The following is a 13,038-nucleotide window of genomic DNA, read 5'->3' as shown; positions in this document are numbered from 1 at the left end:
ATCTCTTTCGAGACTAATAACATCTAATCCTAGGTTGAATAATTGAAATCTCTTTCTAATTAACACCCTAGAATTGCATTAACTCGATCTATGGATTCCCTTTAGGTTTCACCCTAATCAAGCAAAATCTTGTCACCCTATCTCTAGGCGTGCAATCAACTCCGCTTAATTATGAAAATTTTACTCTTAGACAGGGTTTATTCCTCCTCTGAATAAGAGCTTAGCTTGAATCAATATCCTGGAATATTAAAACAAGAATTAAGAACACATAATTAAGAACAAGTCAAATATTTATCATACAATTCAAATAATAATAACAAGATCCGTCTTAGGTTTCATTCCCCTTAGGTATTTAGGGGGTTTAGTTCATACTTATGAAAGAAAACATCTCAAAAGCATAAAGATAACAAAAAATAAGAAAACCCAAAACTCCTGAAGGAACTTGAAGGGAGATCTTCAGTCTTGATGATCAATCCGACTTCTGAGATGGATCAATCAGCTTTCCTTGAGTAATTCCCTACTTCCTACTCTGCGTCCCCCTCTTAAGTACCTCCTCAGGTGTTTAAATAGGCTTTTGAATGCCTACGAGCCATAAAAATTGGCCTTTTTCGAATAGGATTATACTTGGGCTCAGCAGGGACACGCCCGTGTGCGATTACTCCAGCCTGTGGTCAAGGCTGTTGAATAGGCACGGGCGTGTAGTCTACCCATGTAAGCCATGCTTTAATCCTGTCAAATGGACACGGTTGTGTGACATACCTGTGTGAGGAAGTCCAGGCCATGTTGATTTCCCACGTGGGTCCATTTTATCCGTTTTTGGCCCGTTTCTCGTTCTTTTTACTCTCTTATGCTCACCTAAGTATAAAACATGATATTAAAGGATTAGGAGCATCGAATTCACCAAATCTAATGAGAAACCATTCATAAATGGGCTAAGCATGGGATAAAAATATGTATAAATTATGGTTTATCAAATACCCCCACACTTAAGCATTTGCTTGCCTTTAAGCAAAATCCTCAACTCAAAATCAAAATAAATTCTTTTCAATTTATAATCCCTATCAATAATATCTCAAAATAATCCATAAGTACTCATACATTGAAAATTCAACTAAAAGTACATCAAAGTTTCAAACATTCCAAGTTGAGCATTTTATCACGAAAACATAGGTGTCTCCCATCATCTAAGTGATTACCTTTGATCAAAATATCGCAGAGTTTAACATCCTCACTAAAGATTCACTCAAATCACTCAAGGTGTTTAAGGACATCAATTAAAGCACTCATTAGTCAATATGAAAAGTTATTACCATAGGCTTGCTTGAAAATCAAATCTCCACCACTATATATTGAGCTGATACATCAATCAAAAAGGTCTTTTAGAGGGTTGTAATGTGGCTTTGGTTAGGGGGTTTGGTCACAAGCTGAAAGAAAAGGTTAGAATCGAGATTGAATTGAAAAATTACCTAGCTAGAAAAATAACTAGTCATCACTTGAATACAAGTGAGCTTCTTCTCAAAATATGAAATTAACACTCAAGCTCAAAAATGACGAATTACTACTAACATGTATGTAAGTAAATTTTTTTTTAAGAACAAGAAAAATACATAGAAGAACAAAACATAGCTAAGCAATTTGTTCAAATCAAATCTTGACAAAAATAGGGATTAAATTAGGGGATTTCAACAATAATGGGTTATGGGTTAATATTGAGGGTAAATCAATAAATGGCTTGTTAGGCTCAAAAGGGGTTCACTAAGGGTTAATTATGGAGGTAGGCTTTTGTGGAGTGAGTGGGTTAAACCTAAGTGCCTTTATCATCTTGACATATCAAATCAAATGGTGTGGTATTGACCTGCATAATCAAGCAAGTTCTAGAATAACAAATCAAAATTGACGCACTCATAATGAAAGTGAGCATGAAAGGAACAAAATATGCTCTAAAGGCTCAAGATCTCAAAAAAATTATGGCTTTTTGATGTTTAAACTTGTGAATTTCAACTCAAGATAATACCTAAACTTAGGAAAACAACCTAAAAGTTTTTAATTCTTCAAAAATCAACTTATCATACTTGATTCCCTAATGTTTTAAAGTTTAAACAATCAATAAAAATCATAAATTAATTAAAATTCATTCTAATAGTGATATGAGTAATTCACATGAGAATGAGACAAAATTCAGGGAATTCTAATGATGATATAAAAGACCCCCTACACTTAAGATGTACATTGCCCTCAATGTACAAAGATAGATATATTGAAAAAGATAGATTTATAATCATAAGATAGGGAGAGAAGTGAAACTTCCTGAATGATGAATGGACTCATTGAATTGGAGTTATGGAGGATAATCGGCTAAGGCAAGGACGAGAGTGGAGGAGGATACTCCGATGGTGGTAGAGGTTCATTAGTCCATAAGTCCTGCGCCAAAAGAATATTATATCTAGTGGTAGCTATAGTCGTGGTCAAGTAGGACATGGCAGTCGTGGAGAACCTTTCCCAGTGGAGTTTGTAGTTCCTATACGATGATGAGCTTTGGAGCTCTTTATAACTATGATAGAATCAGGAACTTTTGAGGGAATATAATGAAGCATAATTACTCGTAATGAAATAGCCAAAACTATAAATTGTAAAAACTCAAGATAAAATAGTATTAAAAGGAAATAATAGGTGTTTATAGAGAAATTACGGCACACGGCCATGGGCCACGCCCGTGTGCCTTCATTTCAGCCCGTGCATTTTGTGGTTTTCGAAATTGGGCGCATTAGTGTACACGGCCATGTTGCACGATCGTGTCAATCTTCTTTCGCTTCTCCCACTCCCGTGTATGTAGGCGCACACTCGTTTTATTTTGACAGACTCGACCACAGTCGGTGGGCACAGTCGTGTCGCTCACCCATGTTACTTTGGCAGGATTGCCCACGGCCACGTCACACGGCCGTGGCAACTTTATCGAATCCTGTGTTGGGGAAACATTTTTGCTCTATTTTCAAACGGCCGTATCGCACGACCGTGTTGTATCCCGTGGTATGTGCACGGCCTATGGCACACCCGTGTTCCTGGCCGTGTGGCTCTGGAAATCATTTGTTCAGTGACTCAGTTAATGAATTAAATGTTAAAGACTAAAATTTAAAAAAGTTAACACCATTAGTGCTTGGGCTGCTTCCCGAGAAGCGCTTGTTTATAGTCTAAGCTCGACTCTACCTTGTGGGAATATTTAGGTAACTTCGTGGAGCCATAGCTCCACTTTATTGTCTTTGAAATTCTCACTGTTATACATTTTAAGACGATGTCCATTTACCTTAAAAGTGCCTTGTGATGGATGACTTACCTCTACTGTGCCATATGGAAACACAATTTTAACTACGAAAGGACCAGACAATCATGATTTAAGCTTTCCAGGAAACAATTTGAGCATCGAGTTATATAACAGGACAAGATCTCTAACTTCAAATTGCCTTCGTTGCTTCAAACGGGAGTTGTGGTGGCGCTTCGTCACTTCCTTATATAGGCACGAATTTTCATATGCATTGGCTTGTGACTCATCTAACTCGTTCAACTGCATCAACCTATTTTCACCTGCGAGTTTGGGGTCAAGGTTTAGAAATTTTATAGCCCAGAATGCCTTGTGTTCTAACTCAAACGGTAGGTGACAACTTTTCCCATAAACAAGTCTGTAAGGTGATGTTCCTATGGGAGTCTTAAAAGCAGTTCTATAAGCCCATAAAGCATCATCTACTTGCATTGCCCAATCCTTCCTGTTTAATTCTAATGTCTTTTCTAGGATACGTTTAAGCTCTCGGTTTGCTACTTCGACTTGGCCACTAGTTTGAGGGTGATAAGGGGAAGCTATTCTGTGATGAACTCTGTATTTCTTAAGGATCTTGTCAAATTGGGTGTTACAAAAATGAGTACCCCTGTCACTGATAATTGCCCTAGGTGTACCAAATCGGGAGAAAAGTTTCTTAAGGAATCGTACTACTACTCTAGCATCATTAGTAGGTAAAGCTTGAACTTCAACCCATTTGGACATATAATCAAAAACTACTAAGATGTATTTATTCCCGAATGAACTAGGGAATGGACCCATGAAGTCGATACCCCAAACGCCAAATATTTCACATGAGAGCATATATGTTTGAGGCATTTCATCACGTTTGGATATATTACCTGTTCTTTGACATTTGTCACAAGAAGTAACATACTTGTTGGCGTCTTTGAATAGAATGGGCAATGTTTCAAGATTTTCAATGCTTTTGTCCTTATAATGCATCTCCTTATGATTTGATCTGATCTGAACATTTACGAAAAAGAAAAAGGTCTTCCCAGAAGTATTTTTTCACATCAGTGAAGAATCGTTTCTTTTGCTGATGTGTCAACCATTTTGGGATAGTGTTTGCGGCTAAAAAAATTTGCAATATCTGCAAACCAAGGTACCTCAGAATCAGATATAGTAAAAAATTATTCTTTAGGGAATGAATCATTTATTTCAATGGCCTCTGGTTCTTTGGTACTTGAGTTTTCAAGCTTGGAGAGATGGTCAGCCGCAAGATTTTCAGCTCCTTTCTTATCCTTAATCTCCAAGTCAAATTCTTGCAATAATAAGATCCATCGAATGAGTCAAGGTTTTGCATCAGTTTTAGTCAAAAGGTGGCAAAGAGCGGAATGGTCAGTATAAACGACAACTTTAGACAATATTAAATATGGCCTAAATTTATCGAATGCAAAAACCACAGCTAGCAACTCTTTCTCTGTGGTGGTGTAGTTTTCTTGTGCGGTTGTCAAAGTTCTGCTAGCATAATAGATAGGTTGAAAATATTTATCTCTTCCCTGTCACAAAACTACACCTACTGCAAAATCACTCGCATCGCACATTAGTTCAAAAGGTGAATTCCAATCAGGTGCAATTATAATTGGATCTTTAGTCAGTTTATCCTTTAAAGTATTAAATGCTTCTAAACACTTCTGATCGAAATTAAAAGGTACATCTTTTTCTAGTAATTTAGTCAAAGGTTTAGCTATTTTAGAGAAGTCTTTAATAAATCTTCTATAAAACCCAGCCTGTCCTAAAAAGCTTCTAATAGCCTTAACCAAATTAGAGGGAGGTAGTTTTTCAATGGTTTCAATTTTAGATTTATCAACCTCAATCCCTCTATTAGAAATTTTATGTCCTAACACAATACCTTCTTGAACCATAAAGTGTCATTTTTCCCAGTTAAGCACAAGGTTTGTTTCCTCACATCTTATTAACACTCGTATTAAATTTTTGAGGCAAAGATGGAAAGAGTTACTGAAAACCAAAAAATCATCCATAAATACCTCTATGACGTCTTCTACGAGTTCGTCAAAAATGACCATCAGGCAGTGCTGAAAAGTAGCAAGAGCATTACATAATCTAAAAGACATTCTATGATAAGCAAACGTATCATGTGGACATGTAAATGTCATCTTTTCTTGATCTTCAAGAATTATTAGGATTTGGAAATAGGCAGAGAATCCGTCTAAAAAGCAGTAGTAGTGCATGTGTCCTGACAATCTTTCCAACATTTGGTCAATGAATGGAAGGGGAAAGTGGTCTTTTCTCATGGCATCATTTAGCTTCCTATAATCAATGCACACTCTCCAACCTGTGACTGTCCTTGTTGAGATTAATTCATTCTTCTCATTGGCCACAACAGTCATGCCTCCTTTCTTAGGAACAACCTGCACTGGACTCACCCAAGAACTGCCAGAAATAGGATAGATAATTCCAGCATCTAGGAGTTTAATTACCTCAGCTTTAACAACTTCATGTTGGCGTTCAATCATCTTTGGGCTTGCACGCATGGTTTATATTCATCTTCCATTAAAATTTTATGGGTGCAAAAAGAAGGCCTGATCCCTTTAATGTTAGAAATTTTCCAAGGTATAGCCCTTTTATGCTCTCTTAATACTTAGAGTAATTCCTCTTTCTCCTTGGGTTGCAAGTTGGATGCAATAATTACCGGTAATGTAGAATTATTTCCAAGGAATGCATATTCCAAGTGATTCGGAAATTGTTTAAGTTCCAGTTTGGAAGGTTCGTCAATAGAGGGTTTTTGCTTAAGTTCATCTTTTACCTTAATTCCCTCATATTCTGCTAGTTTTGAGGAGGTTTCATTGGAGTTTAGTTCAGTTCCTATTTCAAAATTATCATACATCCCCCCTCCTTGGATGAGATACAGTTCCATCGTATCCTTGTGTACGATTTCCTGAAAAGAATCTTGAGTAGCATGATCAATAGAGTCGATAAAATAACATGAGCCATCCTGTTCCCTAGAAAATCTTATGGCATCATAAATTTTAAAAATAATCTCTTCGTCACCTACTCTAAGTACCAGTTTACCATCACCCACATCAATTACAGCCCTAGTAGCGGCTAAAAATGGCCGACCTAAGATTAAAGGCACCTCAACATCTTCATCCATGTCAAGCAACACGAAATCAAAAAGGAATATAAATTTGTCTACTTTACAAGTACGCCCACAATAATTCCCCTAGGATATTTAACAGATTTATCAGCTAATTGAATACTCATCCTAGTAGGTTTAGGTTCCCCAAGACTAAGTTGTTTAAACATTTTATATGGCATCAAATTAATGCTGGCGCCTAAATTAGCTAATGCTTTATCAACATTCAAACTACCAATTAAGCTGGGAATAGTAAAACTTCCTTGATCTTTCAAGTTGGTTGGCAGTTTATTCTAGAGTATGGCTAAGCACTCTTCATTAAGTTCCACTGTAGATAAGTCTTCAAACTTCCTTTTGTTTGTTAGAAGCTCTTTCAAAAATTTTGCATATGTAGGCATTTGGGATATAGCTTCAACAAAAGGTAAGTTAATATGCAGTTGTTTAAAAAGTTCAAGAAATTTACCGAATTGTGCATCCATGCAGTCTTTCTTCAACTTTGCTGGGTATAGGATTGGTGGTCTTTATTCTTTTGGAATTAGATTGTCATTATTTTCGGGTTCGACCTCTTTTTTGTCAGCTTCTTGTGGTGGCTTCTTTTCAGATTCAGCTAACACTTTCCTACTCCTTAGTGTAACTGCTTTCACGTGCTCTTTTGGGTTCGGTTCAGTGTTACTCGGCAGGCTACCTTATGGTCATTCCGAAATCAATTTGGCGAGTTGGCCTATCTGAGTTTCGAGCCCTTGGATTGACGCTTGTTGATTCTTAAGGGCTGTCTCAGTATTCTGAAAATGAGTTTCTGACACCGAGATGAATTTTGTCAACATCTCCTCAAGGTTCGACTTTTTCTCTTGTTGGTAAGGTAGTTGTTGAAAACCCAGAGGATGTTGTGGCCTTTGATTTCCTTGACCGCCCCACGAGAAATTGGGATAGTTCCTCTAACCTGCATTATAAGTGTTACTATACAGGTTATTTTGGGGTCTAAAGTTATTGTTACCCATATATTGGACTTATTCTTCCTCGATGCTAGGGTTGAAGGGTTGATATTCTGTGCATGCTCCTCCTCTATTCGAATCACACCTCATCACTGGATGAACCTGAGTAGAACCACACAAACCATCAATCTTTTTATTTAAGAGTTCTACTTGATTAGATAGCATAGAAACTGCATCGAGGTTGAAAACACCGGCTGCTTTCATCGATTTTGTCCTCATAACTTGCCACTAATAGTTATTCAGTGACATCTCCTCAATAAATTTGTAAGCTGCCTCAGGTGTTTTATTATTGATAGTTCCACCAGTGGTTGCGTCAATCATCTACTGAGTCGAAGGATTCAGGCCATTGTGAAACGTTTGAACCTGTAGCCAAAGTGGTAACCCATAGTGAGGGCATCTTCGCAAAAGGTCCTTGTATCTCTCCCATGTATCGTAGAGTGTTTCTAAATCCATCTGCACAGAAGAAGAGATATCATTACGTAATTTGGCTGTTTTAGTCGGTGGAAAATATTTTAATAAAAACTTTTCGGTCATTTGTTCCTAAGTAGTAATTGACCCTCGTGGTAATGACTTCAACCACTGTTTAGCCTTATTCCTCAACGAAAAGGGAAACAACCGAAGGCGAATGGCATCATCAGAAATGCCATTGATTTTAAAAGTGTCATAAAACTCTAAGAAATTTCCCAAGTGAGCATTGGGATCCTCATCCTGCAAACCATTAAACTGAACAAACTGTTGGATCATTTGAATGGTGTTAGGTTTCAGTTCAAAAGTATTTGCAGCAATAACAGGCCTAACTATGCTTGATTCAGTTCCTGTTAAGGAAGGTTTAGCATAATCATACATAGTATGCGGAGCAAGATTCGGATTAGCAGCAATAGCAGGAGGTAGCAGATTTTCTTGGTTTTTAGCTATCTCCTCGGTTGTGGTTGAAGTATTGTCCTCTTGCTCTTCCTCTGTGTATCGTAAGCTTCGCCTTATTTCTCTTTTGTTTTTGCAAACTATGTGGTCGATCTCACCGTTAAAAAGTAGTGGTCTTGACGGGTTTCTTCTGGTCATAAACTAGAAAAACTTGTCAGAAGAAAATAAATGAAGAATTAGAAAAGAAAATAAAAATTTAAATTGCAATAAAAATAAAATGGCAAAGTATTAGAAATTGAGTGTTCCTAATATCCTAGTTCCCCGACAACGGTGCCAAAAACTTGATATGTGATATTTGTGACAGGTTTTAAAGATTTATACATGAATCATTCTTGAGACTAACTTATTACCACGATTAAGGCAAATGTACCTATCGAACAGTAGTATAGTTCAGCAAGACTGAATTGTCGAACCCAAAGGAACCACGAGTACTAGTATTTACTTCTTTTTTATTATCTAGCCTAAAAATTAAGAGGTTTGGTTATCTAAACTAATTACTAAACTAAGAATGCACAGAAAGAAAATTTGGGAAAATACTTTTGGGAAAATTCGATTGATTGAGACAATACCTAAGGAAAAATCCACCTAGACTTCACTTGTTATTTGACTCTGAATCAGGCGATTTATTCATTTGACTTGATCCGTTGAAATCCCTAAGTTATATTATTATCTCTCTTGAGAATAATAACGTTTAACCCTAGGTTGAATAATTGAAATCTCTTTCTAATTAACACCCTAGAATTGCATTAACTCGATCTATGGATTCCCTTATTAGGTTTCACCCTAATTCGACAAAATCTTGTCACCCTATCTCTAAGCGCGCAATCAACTCCGCTTAATTATGACAATTTTACACTTAGACAAGGTCTATTCCTCCTATGAATAAGAGCTTAGCTTGAATCAATATCCTGGAATATTAAAATAAGAATTGAGAATACATAATTAAAAACAAGTCAAATATTTATCATACAATTTAGATAATAATAACAAGATCCATCTTAGGTTTCATTCCCCTTAGGTATTTAGGGGGTTTAATTCATACTTATGAAAGAAAACATCTCAAAAGCATAAAGATAACAAAACATAAGAAAACCCAAAACTCCTAAAGGAACTTGAAGGGAGATCTTCAGTCTTGATGATGAATCCAGCTTCTGAGATGGATCAATCGGCTTTCCTTGAGTAATTGCCTACTTCTTACTCTACGTCCCCCTCTTAAGTGCCTTATCAGATGTTTAAATAGGCTTTTGAATGCCTAAGAGCCCTAAAAATTGGCCTTTTCTGAATAGGATTATACTTGGGCTCGATAGGGACACGCCCGTGTGACACGCCCATGTGCGATTACTCCAGCCCGTGGTCAAGGCTGTTGAATAGGCATGGGCGTGTAGTCTACCCATATAAGTCGTGCTTCAATCCTTCCAAATGGATACGGCTGTGTGACACGCTCGTGTGAGGAAGTCCAAGCAGTGTTGATTTCCCACGTGGGTCCATTTTCTCCGTTTTCGGCCCGTTTCTCGGTCTTTTTACTCTCTTATGCTCACCTAAGTATAAAACATGAAATTAAAGGATTAGGAGTATCGAATTCACCAAATCTAAGGAGAAACCATTCATGAATGGGCTAAGCATGAGATAAAAATATGTATAAATTACTGTTTATCAGTGCCCTAATTTTTGCCAGTGTGTTTCGCGATTTTCAAATATGGGCTTGTCTGACATTCGGTCCACACCCGTATTCCTTAGGCGTGTGGGTGCACACAGCCGTGTTGCATGGCTGTGTCCTCCTTCTTTAGCTTCTCTCATGCCCGTGTATATAGAACAACGTCCGTGTTAGTTTTACAGTGTCAACCACGGATGAATGGCACGGGCGTGTCGCACACCCGTGCTAAATTCTCATGTTCAACCACAGTTTCAAGACAACACGCCTGTGTTGTTTTGGCAGTTTCCCCCACGGCCATGTCTCACGGCCGTGGCAACTTATCGCATCCCGCGTTGGGGAAAAAAATTGCCTTATTTTCACACGGCCGTATCGCACGACTGTGTCTCCTCTTGTATTGTGAGCACGGCCTAAGGCACGCCCGTGTGTCTGGCTGTGTGAATGGGTAAACCTTGTGTTCAAAGACTCAGTTAGTAGGTTAGATGTGAAAAACTATAATTTAAATAAATCAACATCGTTAGTGCTCGGGTTGCCTCCCGAGAAGCGCTTGTTTATAGTCTAAGCTGGACTTACCTCTCTTCTGTATGGTCGAGGTGGTGCGAGGAGTTTGCACTCGTCATCCCTGCTAACAATTTTATCAACATAAGGTTTAAGACAAGAATTGTTTACCTTAAAAGTGCCGAATTTGGGATGAATTACCTCGACTGTACCATATGGGAAAATACTGAGTACCATGAGAGGAATTTCTCGATTTTGCTCAAAAGTGGCAATACGAGGATCTGCTACGTCTAGTAGTACTTTGTCTCCAATCTTAAGTTGATTTGGTAGAGTATTGAGCTCGTCCTGGCTTGGTTTTGGTTTATGGTGTGTTCTCAGTTTATGTGTCCGCCATTCATCTAGCTCCTCGATCTGTAGCCTTCGTTCTTCATAGATAGGACTTTTGATGTTGCTTGAATATGGCTCATATATGTTCTTCGAACCTGTTTCCTACAAAGTAGGTTGCACCACATGGTCAGTCTTAATAGTTTGATTTATACAACCACCTTCAATTTTCGATGCGTTACTCGAATTACGAGTTTGAAGGGTGATTGTTTCGTCTCCCACACGAAGTGTGAGTTCACCTATGCCAACATCAATAATTATTCTAGCTGTTGCTAAAAAGGGCCTTCCTAAAATTAAAGGAACATTACTATCCTCCTCTATGTCTAAAACAACAAAATCAACTGGGAATATAAATTTATGGATTTTAACGAGTACATCTTCAATAATACCCCTAGGAAATCTGATAGTTTTATCGGCTAATTAAATACTCATCCTAGTTTGTTTAGGTTTCCCAAGACCTAGTTGCTTAAACATTTTGTAAGGCATGACATTAATACTAACCCCTAAATCAGCCAACACATTATTAACATCTAAGCTACCAATTAAACAAGGAATTGTAAAACTCCCTGGATCTTTCAATTTGTTGGCTAGCTTATTTTGAAGAATGGCTGAGCAAACTGCGTTTAGCTCCACATGCGACACTTCATCTATCTTCTGTTTATTTGCTAAAAGCTCCTTTAAAAATTTGACTGCGTTTGGCATCTGCGAAAGAGCTTCAATAAACGATAAGTTTATATGTAATTTCTTTAAACGTTTAAGGAATTTACCAAATTGTTTATCTGATTGGTCTTTCCTTGTTGCATTGGGGTATGGCACACGAGGTTTGTATTTTGTACTTACCTGTTTTTGGTTATTGTGGTCCACATCACCTTTACCTTTACTTACCATAGTTTCTTGTCTCGGTTCTAGTTCAGATGCAACTAACCATTCCTCATTTTGAATGGTAATTGCATTGAGTTACTCCCTTGGGTTAGATTCAGTGTTACAAGGCAGACTACCTTGTGGTCGTTCAGATATCAATTTAGCAAGCTGGCCTATCTAAGTCTCAAGCCCTTGGATCGATGCTTGTTGATTCTTAAGTGCTATCTCGGTATTTTAAAAATGAGTTTCTGACACCGAGATGAATTTTTTTAGCATCTCCTCAAGGTTCGACTTTTTCCCCTGTTGGTAAGGTGGTTGTTAAAAGCCTCGAGGTGGTGGTGGTCTTGATTTCCTTGGCCACCCCATGAGAAATTTGGGTGGTTCCTCCAACCTGCATTGTAAGTATTACTATAACGATTATTTTGAGGTAGTGGAATATTACCCATATAATTTAACTGCTCGTTCACCATGTTGTGGCCATAGAATGGGCATTCTAAATTGCTCGATCCACCTCCACTTGCTTCGCACTGCATTACTGGGTGAACCTGTGAAGAACCAAGTAAACCGTCAATTTTTTTATTCAAAAGTTCAACCTAATTGGAGCGCATGGTGACTGAATCGACGTTAAAAACATCGGCTGCTTTTGTTGGCTTTGTCCTCATGACTTGCCACTGATAATTATTCAGTGACATTTCTTCTATAAATTCATAAGCATCCTCAGGTGCCTTATTATTGAAAGTCCCACCAGCAGCTGCGTCAATCATCTATCTAGTCAAAGGATTTAGGCCGTTGTGGAACGTTTGAACCTGTAGCCAGAGTGGTAACCCATGGTGAGGGCACCTTCTCAAAAGGTCCTTGTATCTCTCCCATGCATCATAGAGTTTTTCTAAATCCATCTGCACAAAAGAAGAGATATCATTACGTAATTTGGCTGTTTTAGACGGCAGAAAATATTTTAATAAAAACTTTTCGGTCATTTGTTCCCAAGTAGTGATTGATCCGCGTGGTAACAAGTTCAGCCACTATTTAGCTTGGTTCCTCAATGAAAAAGGGAATAACCGAAGGAGAATGGCGACATCAAAAATGCCATTAATTTTTAATGTATCACATAGTTCCAAAAAGTTTGCAAAGTGAGCGTTGGGATCCTCGTCCTACAAACCATCAAACTGAACAAATTACTGTATCATTTGAATTGTGTTAGGTTTCAGTTCAAAAGTATTTGCAGCAACAACAGGCCTAACTATGCTCGATTCAGTTCCTTCGAGTAATTCCTTGCTTCCTACCCTCCTTCCTCATTCTAAGT

General features: G+C 37.9%; 1 non-coding gene across 1 annotated transcript; it reads left to right on the top strand.

Moving 5' to 3' along the window:
* Positions 1-12,557: 12,557 nt before the first annotated feature.
* On the top strand, positions 12,558-12,664 carry LOC128291047 (small nucleolar RNA R71). Its single transcript, XR_008280824.1, has one exon. It is a non-coding gene; the product is annotated as a small nucleolar RNA R71 (small nucleolar RNA).
* Positions 12,665-13,038: the final 374 nt, after the last annotated feature.

Source organism: Gossypium arboreum, chromosome 3 (assembly GCF_025698485.1).
Source record: "Gossypium arboreum isolate Shixiya-1 chromosome 3, ASM2569848v2, whole genome shotgun sequence".
NCBI classification, from domain to species: Eukaryota; Viridiplantae; Streptophyta; class Magnoliopsida; order Malvales; family Malvaceae; genus Gossypium; species Gossypium arboreum.
This window is presented reverse-complemented; position numbering and strand designations above follow the sequence as displayed.